The following is a 26081-nucleotide window of genomic DNA, read 5'->3' as shown; positions in this document are numbered from 1 at the left end:
TAGAGAATCTTGCTTAAGTCCTATAATAAGGGCATGAAAGACACTTAATAACTAATTTTAGCTCAAGAAAACCCTTGTGTTGGATAAAATGCTCAGAAGAAGACTTAAATATTAGATATATAACTCATGAAATAACTTAATAAATAATATATTTGACACAATAGCAGCACAAGTCTTAAACAAATACAACTTAAATGAATAAGCCTAAAGAACTATAAATTATTGTCTATGAAGCCTCTAATATAAAGAACGTGTCGTGATAGGACCCCTGATCATCTTAACAACTAAAAACTAGAAATGAAATTATAAAAAGTAGAGTCCTCCAGTATGTAAGGAGGATCACCAACTGACTCTGAATGATGAACCTGATCATTAAGGCATTGGATGCTATCTTCGTTACCTGCGTTTGTATTTTAAGATGATATAGGTCAAATGGAATCTCTAATTTGAAAGTACAAATATGCGATTTGGAATGCTAAACATAATATATGCTTGTAAAGATTATTAAAGAAACACTACCTCGTCTTCATTCAACTCATGAATAACTTAACTAATAACAAAGCAATGAAACACATGCAATATTTTAATAACATTCTAAAATAATAAAATCAAATTAATTGTTAATGAAAATTCAATAACAAACTCAACTTTACTCATAAAATAAAGTAATATAGTTTTTGTGAGAATTTATCTAAATGAGAACCACCACTATGAGCCTAAGTGGTGATACAATACCTTGCCCACTCTACCTTAATTTTCCTATACTTTGCCGTCATGTAGGCCCCTTAACTTAGTGGATCCACTAGTCTATACTAAAAACATCTTAAGGAGTCATCTATCAGGTATGATCTTTTATTACACATGCTCAATACTACTCTCAAAATATACTTAGCTCATATGTTTTTAAAAACAAAATTCATTCTATGGTCTGAGCTTATTACTCAAAACTTATCTTAAAACCTCTTTTGTAAACGATGTTCTCTTTTTATTTCCAAACACAAACATTAATAAACTATTTGGGAATACTTACTTCCCTTATAGTTTTTTGAGAAATGAATTAAACTCTTTACTCTTTGCTTAACGTGAAACTTAAAACTTAATATAAAGTTAAAGCGTTTTTTGAAAACTTATAAACTATGCTTCGACTTTCTTCTTAACTTCTAGACATGAATCTTAACTTCTATTGTACCTTCCCTTGAATATGATAATGGATTAATGGTTCATGATCTCATGTTTATTGATGTTTATATGATATTTAGGTGTACCTTAGAGTGTTGGAATTAACTTGATAACATAGGCATATTCCTAAGTAATAAGTACTAGAAGGTAGGGAAAAAATGGGAAAAACTGGCCTCCTTGGCGCTCAGGTGCAGGGCACAAGCCCTAAAAGATCAGAGGTTTTGCTGGGGCGCTCGGGCTGGTGCAAAGTGGCAGAACCCAAAGTTAATAAACCCTTTTGGGTGCACTGGCTGGCGCGCACCACAACCCTATCCCCAGGTGTTTGACGACTTTTCTTTCTTGCTTTTCATCTCTAACTCTCTACACTTCAATGATTCTTTCCCCAAAATGTTGGAATAATTTATACCTCAATATACATTGATTATACTGAAAAATACAACTAAAAAGATGAATCAATCTCAAGAAAACTCCAACAACACAACCCACAAGAATTCAAACGAATTTCATCAAGAACTCAAGGATTTACTTTCAAATCAAATAAGTTCATTGAAATTTAATCATGACTGGTGCGTAGGTGAACTAACCAAACGCTATGTGATCTTATATACATTTTAGGGATTACTCCGATGAAATCCACAAGCTAAACGCGATACTGACTAAGTTCATTTTAGACCCTTATGTAATTGTCAATGATGAATTAATATAAAAGGGTAAGGAATAGACCAAACTACCCTTCAAAAATAAAGAATGGAATTTCCTTACTTAAACAACCCAACTTTCAAAAGTATTGTAATGTTTTGGGGCATCCAATCCTTCAATAGAGACCATTCAAGAGGAAAAAAGAGTTGAAGAACTGGAAAAATTCTATTCAGAAGAATGTCACTGTTTCCACAGATTATCGGATAAAAATAGATAAAGCGATTAATGTTGTTGATTTTAATGATACTTCAGCCAATAACATTGATTATACTGTTTTTTTAACATTAAAAGGTTAGATACAAAAAGTTAACAAAATTTCTACTGCCAAAGCAATAAGTTAGAGGTTAATCCAACCAAGGTTAATGTAACAATGACTGCTGATATTACTACTGCTCCTACACAAAAAATATGATAATTTCAAAGGTTAAGAATTCTAAGATTAGCGGATATAAGAAAAACCAACACCAAAAGTACAAAGCGAAGAAATGAGAAGCCCAGAATCACAATATTTATTACAAAAAAATGAAACTAGAGGACAAACCCACAAAGGATAAAAATGAACATAGAGAAAGTAAAGGTGCAAGAAGAGGAGAAGATATAACACCCCGTAGCCAAAACATACCAAAAATCAGTTTTTCAGAAAAAAATCTGCAGGTGCAACTGATGTGACCATCGACGGACCGTAGCCTTACCCACGGTCCGTTCTGCACAACCATCGATGGGAGCAGAAACTCCAAAAAATATTAGCCTAGGAAAATTGGCAAATGGTTGGTCGATGGACGGCATTACGGTCCGTAGATAAGACTACAATCCGTAGTTCATGGCCGTCGATCCATACTCCCTTCACCCACTCTTTCACAAGAGCGAAGGATGACGATCATGGTCCATAGGTTGAGCTACCGTCTGTTGGTCTGACCGTAGGTGGGAAATTAGAAAACTATTAAGGGAAAATGCAGTTGGTAAACTTCAAATGGTCATAACTCTTAGTATTAAATGAAATAGGTGTCCCATAACCTAGTCACAGATAGATAATCTAATTATCTTTCCATAGTCACTGATCTTGCTAAAATAAGACCTCCAAGTAAAAACTTATGCCCATTTTAGTAAAGACTGTCGAACAGGCCCAACCGACGAACCCAATGATGGAAGGTCGGTCAAACGATGGACTATCAGTCCTGGATGTCGTTTGGTCTGACAGAAACTTTCCGAAGAGTCTTTTGGACTTTCCCCCTCCGTTTAAACCCTAATATACGTTGTTTTGATCCTAAATGATCATATTTTAGTTAGTTTAAGCCTAAAAACATAATTAAATCATATCTAAGTCAAATCATTAAATCAAAACATAGAAAAGAGGCAAGAGATGAGAAAAAGCTGAAGAACCCTAGTTCAAGAACGCCACAAGCACCAGCAGTTCTAGCCCAGACACTTAAGTATTTTTCCATGAAATCCATCGCCAAGCATGTGAGATTTAACTAGTGGGTTCCTTTTACTAATTGGGTCCCTAGTTTTTAATCAGTTCTTTAATCTCTTATCATGATTAAACCTAGGGTTTCTCGAAATTTGATAGAACTTCATGAATTTATTTAATATATGATCCAAATCATATGATCAAGTTATTACTCAGATTATCGCACGAATTTAAAAACCCTATTTTGTATTTCTTTAGTTCTTTAATTACACATGCTAGGTCAGATACTTCAGACGCTTCAAATATACATGCCTCATATATAAATGCATAATTACCATATTACATGTTGCATTCTCAATTTGCATGTTAAGTTTTGAGGTATCCAGTATTTACCGAAACTGAGACATAATCAGTTGATTTAAATAATTCATTGTGAGTAGCATAATACCGAGATAGACTAGGTTTTAGCGTACCCAATAGTCCAAGAACTACTAGCCAAGTAGATTGTAAGTCCCGTGTGTGGGCAATCAGTTTAATGATCACGCCAACATGACTTTAGTCCTCTTGCAGGGTATATTAGGTCTTCTCGATGGGGCGTATACATCGGACTCCACATATAGTTAATGTAGTTTTATTATTAGTTATAAGTAGCTCCCACATACCAAGCAGACTCTCTGCATTGACCATTTATAAGTATATTCAGCATTCAAATTCAACATGTCATAAATTTCTCATTGCATTAAGTTAGCTCAGAAATTCAGTATATCATGTTCAGATTATTATAATTGTTTTCATGCTTGTTCAGTTATGTTTTATTTCATTTTTACTCTATCCTACAATCTCAGTACCTTTCATGCATTGACGCATACGTGTGCTACACTTCTCGTGATGTAGGTTCAGGTTCTCACCATCCAGTTCACCCATATATCAATTTTTGATCTTTAGTTCAGCAGATACAATCATTATTCCTCATTCTTCGAGGACAATGATCATGAGTTTGTTTTCTGAATTTATTCTTCTATTTTTAATTTTTGCTAGATTTAGGTGAGACTTGTCCCAGTATTTTTAGTCAGTCAGGCTTATTTAAGACATAGTTAGATTCATCTTAGTATTGAGTTAGTATTTCTTTTTATCAAACTCATTGTTTTATAATATCTCAGTTATAGAATATAGTTATTCCCCATCTTTTCATATTAAATTATGATTTAGCTTTTGCATTAGTTTATATTATTTAGTATGCTCATGATTATGCCAACATGGCTAGCTTGAGATCAATAATGGTTCTATGTTTCATGTCCGCGTCTCGGTGGTAGCTCGGGGCGTGACAACAAACTAGTCAAATTTCTGAAATGTGCCTTCAAAGAGCTCTAAGGATTTTCTTAAGAAGATATCCAGTTATAAGAAGAAAAAAAATAAGAAGAAGAAGACGAGTACAGTATAAAATCAATTAAGGCACTGTAATGTAGATTTTGGAACAAGAAGAGTACTACAGTAAAGAGGGGAGGGAAAGGAAAGATACCAAAGTTATCAAACCATGAAAGACATAAATAAGATTCCAGAAGTTCATGACATCTCAGAAAATAAGAAGCACGTAAGCATCACTACAAGTATTCAAGAAGACAACAATAGCAATAGGGAGATGAAAACTAGTTCATAAATAAGCACAAACCTAGTTGAAGATCTGTCGGACTCAAGATTACATTTTACTCTATCTGTGACTAATAATTTCAAATATATTAATGGGAAAATTAAAGTAAATTTAAGACCTATTAGAATAGGTAATATTCAATGGCTTGAACAAAATAACATCAATTATATGGGTATGGAAAACATAGTTGAAGAAACACATGAGGAATTTGGACTAAATCAGGAGAAAGGGTCTATATCTATCCTCAAAGATCACAAATATTATTTTCTTTGATTTTCACTCATATGGTGCGAACTTATGGTGGAAGAGCTACTAGGAAATTCTAAACTTCAAATGTCACATGAAATATAGCATTGGCCATGTTGCCATGACCAATTTTAAATCTCCAGTAGTTGGAACACACGTTCCTTTACTTCGGTTGTATAAATACATGTAAATCTAGTTCAACAAAACATACCGAACACATTTGTCTAAATCTTTCTTTATGGTTTCCAAGCCATACATCCTTAATATTCCTTATTCTTCTCCTCAATTTTCAAATTTTCTTTTCTCATACTCTCTAGTTATGGTAAAACCTAATTCAACCACCGATGGAACTGATGATGGCTCTTCTAGTAGTCAAACTGTTCAAACCACCATCAACATAGAATTTGCTCATCCTTAATTCCTTCGTTCCTCAAAATCACCTTGAACTATTCTTGTCAACACTACTTTCGATGGGAAGAGCTATGTTGGTTGGAGGAAAGCAGTCCTTATAAGTCTTTCTGCTAAGAACAAATTGGGTTTTGTGGATCGTCAATCATAGAGACATTTGTTTTAGATGCAACAATTCAACTCTTAAATAGGTGTAACGACATGGTGATATCTTGGTTTCTCAACTATCTATCAAAAGATATTTTAGAGAGCATCTTGTACTCAAAACCTCCTACAAGTAATTGGAAGGGATTGGAGGACCGATTTCGTCAAAGCAATGGAGCTTTGTTCTATCTACGACAAAAATAACTATGTGATTAGTTCAAGAAAATTCTAACATAGCAGGATATTACGCGAAATTAAAAAAAATCTTGGATGAATTAGATAGCCTAGATACTTGCTATTATTGCTCTTGTGACTGTTCTTGTTGAGGTAAAGCCAAGGCATTCAAGTCTCAACAAGATCACAGGCTCATTCAATTCCTTAGGGGATTAAATGAGAAATATTTAGGTGTAAAGACGAACATCCTTATGGTTTGTCCACTACCCAGTGTTAAACCATGTGTATTCCCTTCTGATCCAAGATGTAAAGCAAAGGGAGATGCATGTTGGACAACGCTCTATTGAATCTTCCTTTATATAAACAAGGAAAAAAAATCAAAGTCACAAACTTTTCAATTCAGACACGAGAGGAGATTCTAAAGCAAAGAGAAATCATCTCATTAGTTCTCACTGTAAAAAGGTTTGGCATTCTTTTGACAAGGGCTACAGGATGATAGGTTTACGTGCGCACTTCAAATTCACAAAAGGAAAGAAAGTTTAACCTTGTAATGTTTATGGAAATGCAGCGACCATGAATGACCATCTTTTCCGATTGATCCAACAGGTCAAACATGATTCTCAAGAGAAGACGAGTTCTTTCAAAATCATATTTTGTTATATAGATATTAGATACTGGTTCATCAGAGCACATGGCATGTGACTTTAACCTTTTGTTGAATGTTCAAACTCTTATCAAGCCTTTTTATGTAAATCTTCCTAATTCACAAAGATTTAAGGTCACTCAGGCTGGATGTGTTCATTCTGCAAAATATCACTATCTCTAATGTCTTGTATGTTCCTTCTGATACAATATGTTATCAATTAATAGATTTTGTCAAAAGGCTGATTCTATACTCATTCTTTCTACTTTAGTTGAGAGACAATTTCATTAAAATTTATTAAGTTTAAGTTGAGAGACGATTTCATGCAAATTGATAACAAATATTCCTCTCTTATTAACTGTGTTCTAATACTTTATTATGAATCCATGTATTGGATTATTAGTTTTTTAATGTGTGAATTGTCTCGAATGATTGAAAATGGTTTTTTCTTATACATAAATGATTTGGAAATCTATGAGTCTTTCAAAATCTTTTGTTTAAAATGATGAACAAACGCTTAGTTTCTTTCCTAGTTATATGCTAATAATCTTGTATTTTATATTTTGTCTTATAACTTGGAAAGACTCGAATAATGAAATTGAACATATTGTATTAACATAAATGAGTCTTTGTGTTTTAAGGGGATAGATAATTTTTTACATACATAATACATAAATATTCCCTTTAACTTTACTTCAAATTAAATTTATACCCTTCAACTTTGGGTGTGCACAAGTAGGCACTTAAATTTGTATAAAGTTGAAGAAATAGATACACATGTCCTACATATCATCCTACATATCATTTTTTGTCCTACATGGTATCCTATCTGTATTGTGCCATGTAGGAATCGTGAGTTTATTTATGCAAAAGTTTGATAGTTAAGGTGCCTATTAGTGCATTATGAAAAGTGGAGGTCAAAGTTAAAATTTGAAGTCATGTTTAGGGTCCAATATATGTATTATGCCTTTTTAAATGGATAAATATGAAATTGACATGGTTAAAATGGCATTTGAGTATTGGTATGATGATATAAATTTGAATATGCCTTGTTCGGGTAACTCTTAATAAATGGAAACTTGTATATGTTATAACGGGGGCTTAAAGAGAGTTCTGTAGTATCACGGAGAGAATGTAAAGTCCTTGCGACTCATTAGCTGAAAACACATTTGTTTATCTAGGAGGTCTGTGTCTTAAAATATAGATGACCACTATAGGTTGTTTATTGGAACAGCCAGTACAATCTTTTATTTGGGAGAGTTTTCTTTGCCAGATTCTTATATTTCTCAAGTTCTTGTGGCAAATATTGATTTGGGGCCCTCGGTCGGGCGGAAGAAGGACTCATATAGCCCGTGGGTCGCATTATGTCGGTGAACACTACCTTACTTAGGATTAATGATTTTTGAAAGGTATATATCCAAATGTTCTAGTATGCACTTCGGTTTTTGTCTCTATTGAAGAAAATCCCTAGTAGAAAAGCAAGAAAACATTCCATTAGTAGTAGGAGTCCAAATACAATGATCTGTCTCCTCCATATTTCCAATGTCCACTTGAATAAGTGGTCGAACTAGTTGATAATAAAGAATGTGTCTGAGAGAATCTTGACCCTAGAAGAAATAAGAGAAATAACCTTCAACTTTATAAAGGATAGTATTTGGGAGGGCGGGGGCGGGGTCAATTTGAATTTTCAATAGTAGCTAGGTTATTTGATTTGTTGAGATATTATTGGTTGTTTTAAATTTAAAGTTATGCATATTATATGTTTGATTGTTATATAAAACCCCTCAAGGCAAAAGAAAATTATTGAAATAAATTGAATGTTATTGAAAGTCATTTCAATATATCGATAGGCATGAATCTTTTTGTGCAGACCCATTTTTTTAAAATCACCAACAGTGGTATAAAGAGCTTTATTTATCTTCGGGATTTGTGAAATCTTTCAAAGAATTACCATACTACTTTTAATCAGCAAGGCTATTTTCCAATCTTTTTAATGCGTAAAGGCTATCCATTTTAACTCGCCAGGGTTACTATGTTCAACCTGTGTTTTTTTCAATGAACGGGTTTTTCTAATCCAATTTTTAACAAAAAATAATAGCAAATAACAATCTCTCTTTGAGTGCCCCAAAAACATTTATTGGCGAAAACTATCAAATTTTTTCAGTGAGGATAAAAACTTATTTTGAAACATGTGTGATACGTGATGTTGTGAAAGAAGAAAAATCTTTACAATAATATTTTGCAAAAAACTAAAAAATTTCAGTTTTAAGACTTTCAAATAATTTATTGCTCAAGACAATGTCATGGAAGGCGTTTTCGAAGAACAAAATCAAAAGAAGAAGATGAAAAAGGATGAAATTTTGCAACTTAAAAAATAATTAGAAAATCAACTACCAAAGAAAAAATTGAGGAGTACTTTTTCAATTGCAGTAACTAAAGTTGTTTTAGTTTCCTTCTAGTTACTGTAGTAACTTTTGGTAAAATAAGTTTTTTAGTTTAAGATTAATTTGATATTTAGATTTAGTTAGTTTATTTGAATTTTTGAAATATTTTATATTGTTTTAAATTTCAAATTATGTTGATTATGTTCTTTGTTGGTTATGTAAAGCTTCTTAATGCTTAAGTTTCTTTTTTCATAGTGTACTTTTTAGTTATGAAAATATTTGATCTCTTAATATGCAAAAGTTTTATTTGCGTACTTTACTACCATTTAGTGGCTCATGGATATCAACATTTTGTGTTATTAATACATTGGTGACTGAGATCATTCTATTCTTAGACGACACATTCAAAATTAACCTCGGATATTAAAGGGGAATAATTTCCTCAAGGGATACTGTGCATTAATTTGACTTGATCTTCTTTCCATTTTGTTCGTCTACATTCTGGTACATTTTACATATTTTAGTTTTGTGAATGAATTTATGTTCTTCTATTCTTCAATGGTTCATTAAATTTTAGTATTTTCGTGTTTTTGCAAAGTTTGTTTCCATTAGTAATAATGTTTAAACAAAGATGGTGTAAAAGTAATTATAATATCGAGAGAAAGTTTTCTTTTGCTCAATATCCGTATGAATAAAAAGATCTTCAAAGAAATTGATTTTCCTCAAATATGAATAAAAATGGAATTTATCTATTGTCTCTGCGGAAAAAATCCCAAGTAGAAGAACAAGAAAAATTTCCATCGGTAGTTGGAGTCCAAACGCAATGATCTTTCTCCTCCATATTTCCAATGTACACTTGAATCGTGTGTACAACTAGTTGATCAGAACCAATGTCTCTCAAAGGGAGTCTTGATCCAATTGACTACAAATATTAAGTACCTCATAGTGCTGCGAAAGTTGAATATTACTTTATTGACTAATGGACCTTGTAGAGACCAATTATCCCATCAAAAATACATCTTGCCTTCATTGATCTCTCAATTAATCTAATTTCCACAATAGACCTGATATGAAGAAGATTTCTCCAAGCATTGGAGTTTTTTGTTAAAATAAGTTTCGCCACCATGTTGGTTTTACGGAATTATTTGCCTTTCCTTAAGTTAGATCATAAATTGTTCATGGTATTAAGCCTCCACCACCTCTTTGATATCAAAACTTTTAAAATATCAACAATCCTTTTGAAACCCAAACTACATTCTTCAATAGAATAACAAAATTCTTCCAAGAGCACCAATGAAGTTGACCAAAAAATAAATTAGAGACAAATCTTGGCGGTTTCAAGAGCAGCATAACATGAAGAGTTTGTGATTGGAGAATGTGTCTATTGTTTTCCCATCCACTAAACTTATTTTTAACCATAGTTTCTAACTCGGTGAATAGGTGAATATTGTTTATCCCTACATATATATGACACCACAAGTATTGAAAAGGAAGACTCAAGTCTGATTATAGTCTGTCCTATTGAAGTTTGCTTTTAGTTACTACAATAACATTTAGTAAAAAGAGTTATTTAGTTTAAGATAGGTAGGAATTTTGAATTTTTGTTAGGTGGTTTGAATTGTTAACATATTTTAGGTTGTTTAAAATTTAAAATTATGAAGATTCTGTTATTGTTGGCTATATATAGCCCCTCAGTTCTTAAGAAATTATTGAAATAAGTTGAAAGTCATTTCAATCTATTCAGAGACGTTCCAATTCGTTTGTGCAACCCCATTTTTTTAAGAACACCAATATTGGTATCAAGAGAAATTGTTTAAAAACACCAATATTGGTATCAAGAGCTTCATAGATCTTACGGGATTTGTGAAATCTTTAAAAGAACTCTTAAACTAATTTTAACTCGCAAGCACTATTTTCAATCCTTTCAATCCATCAAGGCTATCAATTTTAACCCATCAGGGATACAATTTTAAACATGTGCTTTTTTTCAATGCACATGCTTTCTAATCAAATTTTTAACCATGAATAACGGTACAAAATAATCTCTCTTTGATGTCCCCAAAAGTTTTTATAGACGAAATTTATCAAATTTTTTATGTGAGAACAAAATCATATATTGAATGTTTTTCTTATATGTGATGTTGTCAAGGAAGAAACCTGAAAAAACCTACAATACATTCAGAGTTAGTAATGTCATGATCGACAGTGTTCCCAGCAAACTGAAAAAACATACCTTAAATCCGTCAGACCCATAGAACTATTAGGATCCATTAAGAAAAGAACATTCTTAATCTCCTCCTCGGTAGGAATATTTTCCAGAGAGTCATTGTAATATTATTAACCAAAGTATCTAAGTATCTCAAGAAGGAATCGCTAGAAGATCCGATATTATTTGAGTGAGTGAAAATATTGTTGAAGTAGTCAATGTTTCTGCATATTATGAATTTGGGCATTGTATTCAGCTTTGTTCATGTTTAGTATGTTAAGTATATTCATCATGTAGATTTTAAATCATTGTTGAACATGCTTTATATAAGTTATGTTATGTTGTTAAGTGTTGTTCTGTCTTTCATAAACAATACCTTCAACAACCGACACATACTATGTGCTACATCTTCTTGTGATGTAGGTTCAGGTCAGAAACATTCAGATAATTCACGAATCGATTTACGATCTACATGTCAGCAGCATCGATGGTGAGTCTTCATTCTTTTAGGGTAATGGACATATTTTCTTTAACTTTTTAGTCTTTTTAGTTCCAGTTTGTGTAGAGTTCGCTGGGTCATATCTCATGATCTCTAGTCAGTTAGAGACTTTTATTCAGACATAGTTAGATTCAGTTTTAGATTTGAGTTTTGTATTTCAGTAGTTATTGAAATCTTAGTCGTTTATATATTAAGACTAAGGATCGGTATAACCCATCATTTCAATTTAAATCATGTTTATACTTTTGCACAATATTTCTACTTTCAGTAAATCTTTAAATATTCTTATGATATGCTAGACAAAGGTTAGCTTCGGGTCACTCGTGATCCTAGATCTCGTACACATCAAGGGGTAGCCTCCAGGTTGATAGAAACTGTTAGGTTATTAGCATTTTAATATTAATGTTTAACATATTTAATTTCTTTATTTTGGATTTATAAGAATGACCGTTTGTAGGCATTTGTATCTTAAACTACCAAAATAGTCATGCTATTCATATTTGACTTGGTAACCATGTAATGCCATTACTTTTGGCTTTATTGGCTGAATTCATGGTGAGATAAAAACATTCCAATAAACATTGGAATGGATAATTTCTACATCATCCATTGGCATTGGTTATCCATCAGTTTATTTCATTCTTAATTCCTCCATTATTCTTTGTAACATATGTAACATATGTAACTCATAAGGCCATTTAGCTTCACTATTTACCACCCCATTATCTTCCTATTAATTGTAAGGAAGACTTTATCATTTAGTTTTGAACACACAACACAAAAGAGAAAATATAGAGTGAAAGAGTTAGTCAAAAAGAGAGTTCTTATTAGTTGAAGGGATGAGTTGTTTTGTGGAGATTTAGGATCAACTCTTTTCAAGAGTTGTTGAGTTAACTTTTGTGAATAGGCTGTTGTATCCTAGTTGGGACAAGTAACTGAGAACTACTGCTGGACCTATGAAACATTTGCTTTAGTGGGCTTGAACCTCCTTAAAGAGAACGAGATATCCGCACCTCAACCTGAAAAGATTTATTACTTCATTTCATTTTCAGTTGTAATCTTGTAACTTTTTGTTAAATTGTAATTTTTCACTAACAATTTTATGGAGATTCAAAATTACTACAATTGAAAAAACCGCGGATGTCAAAAGGGAGATCTTAACAAGCCTTTTCGATTCAATGGTATCTATTTTAAGAGATGAATGGGTAAAGAACTCTTCTACTCGATTCTTCTCAATGTTTCTAATGTGTTAACTGAGAAGAATCCTAATAAAAAAGAAATCACCTCTATGAATGATGATGAAACTATTTCTCATCTAGAGAAAGTAGAAAAGTATGATGGTTAGTCCTATAAGTGTCGATATTATCTTCTTAATTGTCTGTCTGAAAATTTTCATGAATATTTTGTTAGAACTTACTCTAGTGCAAAGAATATTTGGAAGGCATTGCAGAGTAACTATGATAACGAAGAGGCTGGAGCAAAAAAATATGCAGCTAGTAGATTATTTTGTTTACAAATGGTGGACAACAAATCAGTGGTAGATCAAGCTCAAGACTTCATCATGATAGTTGGAGATCTTAGGTCCGAAGAGGTTAAAATTGGAGATAATCTTATTGTTTGTGGCTTAATAGATAAGCTTCCACTTTCTTGGAAGGAGTTCAAAAAACTATCCACCACAAACAAAAGGAAACCTCTCTTGAAAACTTTGTAATGAAAATCCGCATGGAAGAAGAAGCAAGGGGCCAAGATGCACTTTTACAAACAGAAGAGAACAACATCACGTAGAAGGTAAATTTAATCACATGAAATAATGCTACTCTTGAAAATCACAAAAATATTTCTTAGGGTCAAGAAAAATAATGGTTGACCTACCATGAAAAAAGTGGTGAAAATCACCAAGCACAAAATCAACAAGTTTAAGCAGAGGGACCATGCTTTGTTTGTGGCAAGAGTGGATATATTGCTCGATTTTGCAGATTCCCAAGACGTGGTCCTAACCCTCAGTAAACTTTACTTAAGAACCTTTTGTTGCGGTGATTACCAACATAAAAATGGTTGAGAATGTTTATGGTTGGTCGGCTGATTCTGGTGCAAACTATCATGTCTGTTATGACAAAGACTGGTTCAAAAGTATACTTATTTTGAAAAGCCCAAAGCAATCATGTTTGGTCATGCTCACACTACTCAAGTACTTTTAAAGGGAGTTGTTAAATTTTTTTTTACTTTTACAAGGTTATTAACCTTTAAAGATGTACTTTATACTCCTTCGATGATAAAAATATTGATATGTAGTTTTCTTCTTAATAAAGTAGGCTTTAAAAAAATTATTGAATATGATCAATATGTAATAGACAAGAAGGGTATTTTCGTAGGTAAGGGGTATGCATGTGATGGACTGTTTAAGTTGAATGTAAAAATGAATAAAAATTCTACTTTTTTATATGCTTTCTTCTACCAATTTTTGGCATGCTCGTTTCTGTCATATTAATGATCGTTATGTTGGAATAATGAGTAGTTTAAGATTAATCCCAATGGTTAAAAAGAATTTTGAAAAGTTTGAGGCTTGTAGTAAACCTAAAATCACAAAAAGACCTCTTTTTCAAGTTGAAAGAGAATCTGATTTGTTAGAATTAGTTACTACTAATATTTGTGAACTTGGTGGAATTCTAACTCGTGGAGGTAATAGATATTTTATCACTTTCATTCATGATTTTTCTATGTTTATATATGTTTACTTGATGAAAAATAAAAGTGATGCTTTTTAAAATTTCAAATCTTATCTCCATTAGGTTGAAAATCAGTTTGGAAGAAAAATAAAAAGAATTAGAAGTGATAGAGGACGTGAATATGAATCAAATAAGTTTAATTCTTTTGTTGGATCATTGGGAATAATTCATGGAACTAATACTCCTTACTCTCCTTTATCTAATGGAGTAGCAGAAAGGAAAAATAGAATTTTGGTTGAATTGAGTAATGTCATTCTTATTGAGTCATATGCACCTTTAAATTTTTGGGGTGAAACTATTTTAATAGCATGTTATGTATTGAATCGTGTGCCTCATAAAAAGTCAAAACTGACACTTTTTGAATTGTGAAAAGGTTACAAGTCAATTTTGGGATATCTAAGAGTTTGGGGTTGTCTAGCCTTTGTTAGGCTAATGGATCCCAAGATTACATAGTTGGGCAAGAAAGTTACTTCTTATGTTTTTCTTTGTTATGCTTCAAACAGTACAACCTATAGATTTTTTAATCTTGAAGATAATATTGTAATATAATATGGTGATGCTATTTTTCATGAAAATCAATTTCCATTTGATTCTAAAAATAGTGGGGATCAAATAATTGAACAAAATATTTAGTCACTACCTAGTTCTTCTACTTCTAATTTGAAAAATAAAGAAGTTGATGATTTTGAGATGAGAAGAAGTAAAAGAACTAGAGTAGAAAAATAATTATAACTGTTGTAATGAAATCTCTAATTTCTTATAAAACATGGAAGTTAGTTGATTTACCATCGTATTGTAAAACAATTGGTTGAAAATGGGTATGAAGGAAAAAGATTAAACCGGATGGTTCTATTAATAAATACAAGACTAGACTAGTTGCAAAAGGTTTTAAACAACCAGAGGACCTAGAATTTTTTTATATATTTTCTCCGGTAACCAGAATTACATCTATTAGACTTTTAGTTGCTATGGCTGCATTTTTTTATTTGTCAATTCGTCAAATGGATGTAAAAATTGCTTGTCTAAATGAAAACCTAAATGAAGAAATATATATGGATCAACTCGAATGTTTTGTTGAAGCAGGCGAAGAAAGCAAAGTATGTAAACTTAATAAATCCCTATATGGCGTGAAACATGCACCAATGCAAAGACATGAAAATTTGATTCCTATATAATTGGAAATGGTTTTAAAACAAATGAGTGTGATATATGAATATATTATAAATCTTGGAATATTTCACATGTGATTATTTGCCTATATGTTTATGATTTTTTGATCTTTGGCTCTAACATTAATGTTATTGATGAAGATTAAAATTTTCTTAGACGTCATTTTGATATGAAAGATCTTGGTGAGGCAAATTTTATTCTTGGAATAAAAATAACAAGAACATGTGAGGGAATTTTCCTTCACCAGTCACATTATGTTGAGACGATTTTGAAAAAATATAACTTTGATGATTATAAACATGTCGCTATTCCTTTTGATTCAAGTTCTCACTTATTTTCTATTAAAAGTGAAAATGATGTAGTAAATCAAGAGGAATATGCTAATATAATAAGAAGTTTTAGATATATGACTAATTGCACTAGGTCTGATATTGTATATTAAAAGAGGGTCGATTTATTTTTACCGAACGCCACCCTAGGAAGTCTTGCAAACGCTTGCAACACTTAACCTATCTGTGTCCCACAATATTTGACCAAGTATAGAAATACTTTAACATAAAAGTTAAACAACAGACAAAACATACAAGAACTTGTCCCAACCTTTATTAATCTTATAACTAATACAAAGGGGAGGCTTCACGAATCTGTCTAAGGCCAGAAACACAATCTATAGTCTTAAACGAAATTTCCACCCTTATAAAATTTCTGCACATGGCAATTATAAGCGGCAGTTCCTAATGACACCTGTCCGACACTTGTCATGACAGATTCAAACTACGTTTCCAACAGCTATATTTCTAACAGATAGAATCTAATTCAAATTACATCCTTATCCACCCGAAATATTAATATTCTAACACTTAGAATATTTCAGGCTACATTCCAACACTTAGAATATTTCAGCCAGCTTCCAATACTTAGAATATTTTAGCTGCCCTCCAACACATAGTTTTATTTCAGCAATTCACGTGAAATGCCTTTGTTCTTGACATCATCAAGTCTTCACAACTTTGCCTTCTCAAGCCAACACGCTGCCTTGCCGATGACTCTAGCCCGCACATAAGCCTTGGATGTTCAATTGCCTTGCCAACACTCAAGCACCTTGAACCTGTGTTGCACTGTTTTTCCACCATTCATGTCAAGACCAATGCTCAAGTCCTTGACATGTTTGCACGTAGTTAGATAAAGTAGTTTACGGTTCTAAAAGACTTCCCGCTCCACTTGAACTCGATGTCCTCATCGAGACTATTTTAGGATAGTCCTCGGTTTGAGCATCAAACTGCCATATGTTTTTTGCCTTCTCCCAAACTGCATCAGCTGCACTCTTGCCTTTCCAGTGAATCAAGAATTATGTCTTAGTATTCTTCTTTCTTGTGCCCAAAACCCGGTGATCAAGGATCTTCTCAATTTCAGCATCATACTGTGTAGGTACTGATGGAGGAGCCCTCTTTGTCCTGTTTCTGTCCGTATCATCTACATCTGCAAAATAAGGTTTTAAGAAACTCACATGGAAAGTGGGATGAATTTTCAACTTTTCTGGAACCTTTAATCTATAAGCAACATCGCCCACTCGTTTCACCACTTCGAATGGACCATCATATTTAGGAATCAAACCCCGATGTCTATTCTTACTTACAATCTGTTTCCAGATTTGCGAAGTAAGTTTCAGTAACACTTTGTCACCCACATTGAACTCAATTGAGCGACTATGTTGATCAACATACTTCTTCATGTGCCGCTGAGCCTTGCGCAAGCTATCCTGTGCTTCAGATAACATTTCAAGTCTGTCCCTTGCAACCTTGTATGCTGCTGGACACTTTCCCTGATTTTTAGATTTGGCAACTGTGCTTCAGATAACATTTCAAGTCTGTCCCTTGCAACCTTGTATGCTGCTGGACACTTTCCCTGATTTTTAGATTTGGCAACTGTGCTTCAGATAACATTTCAAGTCTGTCCCTTGCAACCTTGTATGCTGCTGGACACTTTCCCTGATTTATAGATTTGGCAACATCTAGTGGTATCATAGGCTGTTTTCCTAAAACGATTTAAAAAGGGCTCATTTCTGTTGTAGACGACTTGTACAAATTATAGCAGAACTGCGCACTGTCTAACAATTCCGTTGACTCGCTGTCACATAGTACATCAAGTATTCTTGAAACAAGTGATTAATTCTTTTCGTCTGTCCATCTGTTTGTGGATGATTCGCAGTAGAAAATTTTAACTCAGTTCCCATCATATTGAACAAAGTTGTCCAAAAACTACCAGTGAACCTTGTATCTCTATTACATACGATGTCAGCCGGAACACCAAAATACTTAACCACATATTTGAAGAACAAATCAGCGGCAAGTACAGATGATCATAGATCAAGTGCAGCAACAAAAAAAGAATATTTTGAAAACCTGTAAACTACCACCATGATAGATGCTTTGCCATCTACCTTAAGAAATCCAGAAATGAACTCCTTGCTTATTAATAGCCACGCCTTTAAGGAACAGGCAAAGGTTGCAACAAACCTGCTTCCTTCTTACGTTCAGTGTTGTCAACTTGAAAAGCTTGACAAGTCTTGACGTATGCCTTTATATCGTCTTCCATTTTTGGCCAAAAATAAAAACGAGACAGTAAGGCTAACATCCTTTCAACACCTGGATGTCCATCCCAAGCAAAATCATGCGCCTCTTTCATTAATTGTTTGCACAATCCACCCTTATTTTGTTCAATGATTCTCCCCCTTTAAAATATAGCAGATCGTCCTCGATCCAATATCATCTCGTTGTGCCATCTTGCACTTGACCCATCCATTTAACATACAATGAATCATTTGCAGCACACAACCTGATTCTATCATAGAAATCAGTTTTGAGTTTTGAAATTGTATATACTCCAACTAATACTTCTTTTCTACTCAATGCATCAGCAACCTGGTCGTGTTTTCCTGGCTTATGTTCCCACAAAAAATCGTATTGTACCAAGAATTCTTTCCACCATGCTTGTTTAGGATTCAACTTTTTCTGTGTCTTGAAAAATGTATTTGCTACATTATCAGTTCTTAATACAAATCATGTACCTAGGAGATAAACTCTCCAAACCTGCAAACAGTGTACCACCGCAACCATCTCTTTTTCATGTGTTGAGTATCTCTGTTCAGCATCATTCAATTTCCTACATTCAAAGGCCACTGGATGACCTTCCTGCACTAATACGCCAGCAATTGCTTTGTCTGACGCATATGTGTGCACTTCAAATGGTAACTCAAAATCAGGTAATTTGAGTATTGGTTCAGATGCAATAGTTTCCTTCAAATTCTGAAATTGTTCATCACATCGTTTAGACCAAACCCACTTCATATCCTTCTTAAACAAGTCGGTCAAAATTGGTGCCCTTTTTGAGTACCCTGCAATGAATTTTCTGTAATAGTTAGTCAAGGCAAGAAACGACCTCAAATCCTTCACATGACGAGGTTACTGCCAATCAACAATAGCTTACACTTTCTTAGGATCCATTCGAACTTAGTTTTTACTAAAAAGATGCCCCAAATATTTAATCTCCAATTGAGAAAACTCACACTTTTCCATCTTAACTTAAAGTGTGTATTTTCTCAACTGAGATAGGACCAAACTTAAGTGATTAACATGTTCCTCCAATGTTCGACTATAAATGACAATATCATCTAGATGGACAACAAAAAAGTCATCAAGATAGTCAAACAAAACATTATTCATTAAGTTGCAAAATGTTGCCGGAGCATTAGTTAGCCCAAATGGCATTAAAGGGAATTCATATGAACCATATCTAGTTATTCATGTTGGTTTTGGTTCATCACCTTCTTCTATCCTAACCTGGCAATAGCCTGCCCTAAGATCATGTTTTGTGAACCAGCATGCCTTATTCAACCTTTCCATCAAATCCTGCACCAATGGAACCAGATACTTATTATTTACAGTTGCCTTGTTCAGCGCCCTGTAGTCTACACACATTCGCATCGTCCCATCCTGTTTCTTTTGAAATAAAACAGGGGCACCATATGGAGCCTTAGATGGTTGAATACATCCAGCATCCAACAACTCATTCAATTGTTTACGCAATTCAGCCAATTCCTTAGGAGCCATACGATAAGGAACTTGTGTAGGAGTAACCACACCAAGCAGCAACTCAATTTTATGATTGTTATACCTCCTTGGTGGTAAATTCTTTTGTAATTAAGGCGGCATAACATCAGCATACTGTTTAAGAGATTCAACAACACAATCAGGCACTTCCATCTTAACATCAGGTTTCACTTCAACCAAGGCAGCAAGTATAGTGTCATCATCCTTCTTCAGCCCTTTGTCGATTGACATTGCAGACAAGAACATTCCCTTGTCTTTCTTCTTTAAAATTTTATTAATATTCCCAAATGGATGAACTCTTTTAAAAAATCAAGCATTTCTTCCATTAATAATCATCACTCCATCTCAGTGAGGAAAAGAAACAAACTGGAATTCTCTTAGAAAATCAATCCCAAGTATGATCTAATATTCACCAAGCGGCATCACAATCAAATTATGTTTTCCCACCAAATGTTTCGCCGACATAGACACACCATAATCCATACCAACAATGGCCTGTGCCTTAGGATTGACTATTTTTACGTAGGAAGGACTTTTAGACAACTTCAGCCCCAATTTTGTAGCAATTTTCACATCTACTAACGTATGAGTGGCTCCTGTATAAACCATTGCCATCACACGATGTTCTTTCACTTTCATTTCTATATGAATTAGGAAGCATAAGGATTCGAAGTACTAGACGTTTCTCCAACATTATTAACCTACGTAATATGGTTGAAGGACAATCCCAATGTGTTTGCCATTGCAGCCACGATTTACTCATCTTCCTCCCTTTGATTCATATTTCCAGTAAGCAAGGTGTTTACTTTTTCCCTGTTTGGACAAGACTTGTCCAAATGAGGACCGCCACAAGACCAAAAACCCTTAGAATTACCATGTTTGTTCTTTTGTTTGTCTTTTCCATCCTTCATTTGTGCATTTCCTTTGTTATTTGTACAGTCCTTACGACTATCCTTTTTCCATTCCCCTTTCTTATCATTCTTTTTCTTAGTTTTTAAAGTAGAGGGAACATATGTTAAAGGACGAGTTGTCTGGAAATGAACCAACGAATCTGTAGAAGCAATTGCTCCAGGAAGATCATTAACATTTTGTCTCTGAAGTTCATTTTGAGCCCAACCTTTCATACCCATAATGAAGTTGTGTAACTTATCCCCATCAGACATGTTTTAAATGTCTAACATCACAGAGGTGAATTCTTTAATGTATTACCTCACCGAACCTGTCGGCCTTAGCCTTTTCAACTTATTCCTTGCAAGACAAGAGGCGTTGCTAGGAAGAAATTGATCGCTCATTTCATTTATTAACTTATCCCACGTATCAATTCTCGGAAGACCAGCACTTACATCATCTGCATTTCGAGTTCTTCTCCACCAAAGTTTAGCATAACCCATCAAGTACATTGTGGTAATGTTTAACTTGTCATTGTTAGGCACCCTTGTAGCAGTAAAATACTGTTTCATGTCCCAAATGAAATATTCCTGTTATTTAGCACTTCTTGCACCACTAAAGGCTTTAGGTTCAGGAATTTTAGCCTTAGATGATTCAAAACGATTTGAACTCAATGTAGCAACAGCACGACACAATACAACGATCTTTGCACGAAGGTTTTCATTCTCCTTCTGCTGTCCCTCAGGTTGTTGTGTTGTTGTGTTACGAAAATTCAATATTTCAGTGATGTGTTTATCAACATTATGTCGATATACACCAATATCCCCTGAACATTCTCAGCGTTAAGTCTTAAATCGATGACTTGTGTCAACAAATCCACAAACGAAGGATCTCCCAGAGTATCATCTCTAAACCGAACGAATGCTTTGATTTTCGTGCCAGTTCCCATATTTCTGCGTTTGTCACAATCGTTCAACCGCGCTCTAATACCAATTGAAAGAGGGTGTATTTATTTTTACCGAACAGCACCCTAGGCAGTCTTGCAAATGCCTGCAACACTAAGCCTATCTTACTCCCACAAATTTGACTTAGTATAGAAATACTTTAACAGCAAAGTTAAACATCATACAGAAAGTACAGGAACTTGTCCCAACCTTTATTATTCTTATATTTAATGCAAAAGGAAGTCTTCATGAATTTGTCTAAGGATAGAAACACACTCTATAACCTTAAACAAAATTTCCACCCTTATAAAATTTCTGCAAATGGAAGTTACATGCGGCAGTTTTAAATGACACTTATCCAACACTTGTCATTACATATTCAAATTAAGTTTCGAACAACTATATTTATAACTGATAGAATCTAATTCAAATTACATCTTTATCCACACGAAGTATTAATATTCTAACACATAGAATATTTCAGACTATATTATTCCAACACTTAAAATATTTCAGCCAGCTTGCAATACTTAGAATATTTTAGCTGCCCTCCAACACTTAGTTTTATTTCAGCAATTCACGGGAAATGTCTTTGTTCTTGCCATCGTCAAGTCTTCACAGCTTTGCCTTTTCAAGCCAACACGCTGCCTTGCCGTTGACTCTAGCCCGCACGTAAGCCTTGCATGTTCAAGTTGCCTTGCCAACACTCAAGCACCTTGAACCTGTGATTCACTGTTTGGCCCCATTCATGTCAAAACCAATGCTCAAGTCCTTGACATGTCTGCACGTAGTTAGATCAAGTAGTTTACGGGTCTAACACATATGCAGTAGGGGAACTTTGCAAGTTTACAAGCATGCCAGGTATTGAACATTGGTATGCTGTAACAAGAGTGATGAGGTATATAATTGGAACGAAAAATTGTGGTTTAATCATTAAAAAATATCATGGTGTACTTGAAGGCTTTTGTGATGCAGATTGGAACACATTATCAGGTGATTCATATTCTACCACATGTTTTGTTTTCACTATAGGTAGTGGGGCTGTTTGTTGCAAATAAAAAAAAAACAAACTTCAATTGCTAACTCTACCATGGATGCGGAACTAGTTGCTTTAGCTTCAACTACTGAGGAAGCGAATTGGTTAAGAGATTTTTTGTTTCAAATTCCTTATTTTGAAAAACTAATTCCACCAATTTTAATTCATTGTGATAGCACTGCTACAATTGGTAGAGTTCAAAACCATTATTGCAATATTAAATCAAGACCTATAAGGAGGAAAAGATCATATTTGACAAATGGTACCATTAATGTTAGTTATGTCAAATCTTGTGATAATCTTGCAGATCCTCTTACAAAGGCCTTAACAAGAGAAAAGGTCTGGTTCACATCGAGGTGAAGGGATTGATGCCTACAAATACCCGAGTCATATATGAGGAAACCCAACCTGGGGACTAGAGATCCTATAACCAGGTTCAAAGGGAAAAACTAATCATATTATGACTTATTGTGAAAAATGCACAATCCTATTATTCTCTCTGTATGATGTGAGTGCATTGTTTTTTGTAGTTTGTGAAGGCTGACTTGATAAAACTCTTAATGAATATTTGTAGCCCGTATGGGTTGTGTGTTAATCTTATAGGATCAATCTCGACAGATTTCACCTATGTTATGTGTGGAAGTAGGTTGCTTCCTATATGACTGGAGCTTATCCTCAAATGCATTCATGAAACCGGGATAACAAAAGGCCATAACGTGGTGGTTGTTAAAGCTCATGTCAACACCTTGATTATTATGTATGAGCAGTGATATTTTATTTCCCTTAATAAATCATAGTTCAGGTCGTAGACCACTACGATTCTGGGGTAAAAGTTACTGTTTCACTAAGTGGAGGTTCAATGCATAGCACACCTTCATTATACACAGTAGTCTTCCTTCAGTTGTTTTACTCTCATATCAAAATATTAAAATGAGTTGGGGATTGTTAGGTAATTGGAATTTTTATATTAATATTTAACATATTATATTGCTTTATTTTGGATTTATAAGAATGATCGTTGGTAGGCATTTGTGTCATAAACTACCAAATTAATCATGTTATTCATATTTGTCTTGGTAGCCATGTAATGCCATTAGTTTTTGCTTTATTGTCTGCATTCATTGTAAGATAAAAATTTTCCAATAAACATTAGAATTGACAACTTCTACATCATCCATTAGCATTGGTTATCCATCACTTTATTTCATTCTTAATTCCTCCATTATTCTTTGTAACCTATGTAACACAGATAACTCCTAAGGTCATTTATATTCACTATTTACCACCCAATTATCTTCCTTTTCATTGCTAGGAAGACTTTATCAACAATAAATAGTGGTGGTATTCATTTGGTTTCGAAAACACAACACAAAAGAAAAAAATATCGAGTGAAAGACTTAGTCAAAAAGAGAGTTCTTATTAGTTTAAGGGAGGTGTTCTTTTGTTGAGCTTTAGACACAACTTTCGTTCGAAGTTTTTGAGTTATCTTTTGTGAATAAGTTGTTGTATTTTGGAGGGCACACATCAAAAAGAATTACTGATGGAACGGTGAAAACATTTGCTGTAGTGGCCTTGAATCTTCATAAAGAGTGAGATATCCACGCCTCATCCTTAAGAGATTTATTTCTTCATTTCATTTTCAGATGTAATCTTGTAAATTTTTTTTTATATTTAACTTTTAAACTAAAAGAACTCATGAGGAATTTTTTTGGGAGAGAAAAAAGAAAAAGGATTACTAGATACAAGGAATCTAAAGATACTATCTACAAGACTATTAAATAGAACGGTGTTTTGGTAACCAAAGAAATGATTTGGGAAAAGACAATATCAAATAATACATAGTTGAAATTTAGGAAATTCAAAATTCAGCACTCATTGAACCATCTATTGTCAATTCAAAACACGAAAATCAATAAAAGCTAGGTTAGATCATCATCAATAACCAATGTTTCTTATAACCAAATCTCCTTTCTTCCTCAATCGTATTGATCAAAGAGTAGTCACATACCTTAATCTAAACCCCTATATCTAGAAAGTTAGGATTAAAAAAATTAAAGCTAAAGTATCAACTTTTAGTCTTTAATTTTAGGAATCAATATCAAACTTGATTATTAATATAATTTTCCACTTCACGAAATTTTTTTTGACCAACCCACAAAGAGCGGAAGCATGATTGAGTGTGTTCACTCAAAAAATAGAATAAAAATATACAAAAGCATTCGATTGAGATATCTAGGCCCAAATAAATTATTCATTTCTAGCACAGAACCTCAATCTCAATTACGCAATAACAATTACAGTTCTATAAATTTAAAGAAAGAAATTGAACAAGAGAATAACATATTTCACTAATAAGAACATAATATTCAAACTCAAATGTGAACTGTGAGGAAACTTGCAAGTCTAAACCCAAATTGAATTCTACAATTTTTTCTCTACTCTAAGATAAGAAGATGAATATTTCTCTCTAGGATTGTTACATAAAAGATATATAAAAGATTAATATTTGAACAATGACAACTATTGAGTGTAAAAAGGTATTTTAGGGTGAATTTGGTGAATTCTCAAAAAGTCTAGATTCAACACATCTATCCTTCAATGTCGCAACAACTAACTTACACGGTTGCGATGAGTAGTTTCATTGGGTCACGCGGTCGTGACCTTTGACCATATGATTCTGTGCTCTATATTTCTCAGGCAACATAATCACAACATCTTCCTCACACAGTTGCGCTGAGAAAATTTCTTACAGTTCCACGTCCTTTCAATTGACATTTTCTTACTTCCATATCACCCGGTTTCTTCAACTATCTTCTCAATCAACTTCCCATTTATTTTCGTGCAAAAATTAAGAAAACAACATTAAAAGCACCAGTTAGAAACTAAAGGAAGTTAAAATTACATATAAAAAGAGTCTGAAATGAGTGGAACTCTACTAATTATATGAACACTCCCCAAATTAGAAACTTTTCTTTTCCTCAAGTGAAGAAAATAAAAAACAGAAGAGGCTCTCATATCAACACACACAAGAAATCAATTTCACCATTTTCAACCAAGCAGAAAGTAAATTACTTTAGTTTATACTAACAAATAGTCCACATGTAAAAATTTAACAAAATATCTCCCCTCATTCTCATTGCACATTTCAATGAACCAAGAATAATTAAGTGACAACAACTAATACTCAAGAAGTGACTCAACTTGCATGCCCTCACAAGGAAAGAAATGTCCCAACAAACTCAAAGAGTATTTAGAAGACAAGGGACAGAGATGCAAATTCTCATAACAAAACATCTCATGACACAAAGGTCACACCGTAGGATTATCCATATAATTGATCAACATTGACTAAACTTCATTCAATAAAAGATCTCAAATTACTTTGTTACTCTTTTAATGTAGGCTTGCAAAATATTAGGATCATTTATATACAAGTGATTACACCCTCCTTCAATATAATAAAACAACAGGTCATTCACCAACTTTTCCACTTTCTTCATTTTAAAACTTACTGGGCATTTCACGCATTATTTCTTCTTTTTATTTCTTATTTTTACTCTAGAGGCCCCA

The sequence above is a fragment of the Solanum pennellii genome, chromosome 7 (assembly GCF_001406875.1).
Source record: "Solanum pennellii chromosome 7, SPENNV200".
Lineage (NCBI taxonomy): Eukaryota > Viridiplantae > Streptophyta > Magnoliopsida > Solanales > Solanaceae > Solanum > Solanum pennellii.
This window is presented reverse-complemented; position numbering follows the sequence as displayed.